Consider the following 905-nt stretch of genomic DNA (forward strand, 5'->3'; position numbering starts at 1 on the left):
TCCCATGTCTGTGGAAGGGTGGAGGTCCAGCCATCTTGGCCAAGCCTGGACAAGTGTGAATGGCTGTTTCAGCTCCTGTTCTCCTTCTGGGCTCAGTGGAAGCTTACCTTCTCGCCAATTCTCCATTGCTTGCTCCTGCTTCCTTCTGGCCTCTTGCTCTCAAGAACACTTTTTTCTTTTTTTTTTTTGAGATGGAGTCTCGCTCTGTTGCCCAGGCTGGAGTGCAGTGGCGGGATCTCGGCTCACTGCAAGCTCCACCTCCCGGGTTCATGCCATTCTCCTGCCTCAGCCTCCCCAGCAACTGGAACTACAGGCGCCCGCCACCACGCCCGGCTAATTTTTTGTATTTTTAGTAGAGACGGGGTTTCACCATATTGGCCAGGTTGGCCTCAAACTCCTGACCTCGTGATCCGCCTGCCTTGGACTCCCAAAGTGCTGGGACTACAGGCATGAGCCACCGCGCCCGGCCTTTTTTTTTTTTTTTTTTTAAGAGACAGTGTCTTGCTCTGTCACCCAGGTTGTAGGTGCGGTGGTGCAATCACGGCTCACTGCAGCCTCTTAACTCCTGGGTTTGAGTGATCCTCCTGCCTCATCCTCCTGAGTAGCTAGGACTACAGGTATGCACCATCATGCCCAGATAATTTTTTATTTTTTGTAGAGGTGGGGGTCTTGCTATGTTGCCCAGGCTGGTCTTGAATTCCAATTCCTGGGCTCAAGTGATCCTCAGCTTTCCAAAGTGCTGGGATTACAGGCATGAGCCACTGTGCCTGGCCTTCAAGGGCACTGCTTAATAAGTATCCTGCTTGCTCAATCGATCTCAGAGTGTTTTCTGGGGAATGTCATCTGTGAGGTTGCACATACACCTGTGCCTATGTATCAAAACATCCCTAGGTACCCCATAAATA

The sequence above is a fragment of the Mandrillus leucophaeus genome, unplaced genomic scaffold (assembly GCF_000951045.1).
Source record: "Mandrillus leucophaeus isolate KB7577 unplaced genomic scaffold, Mleu.le_1.0 Scaffold1166, whole genome shotgun sequence".
NCBI lineage: Eukaryota > Metazoa > Chordata > Mammalia > Primates > Cercopithecidae > Mandrillus > Mandrillus leucophaeus.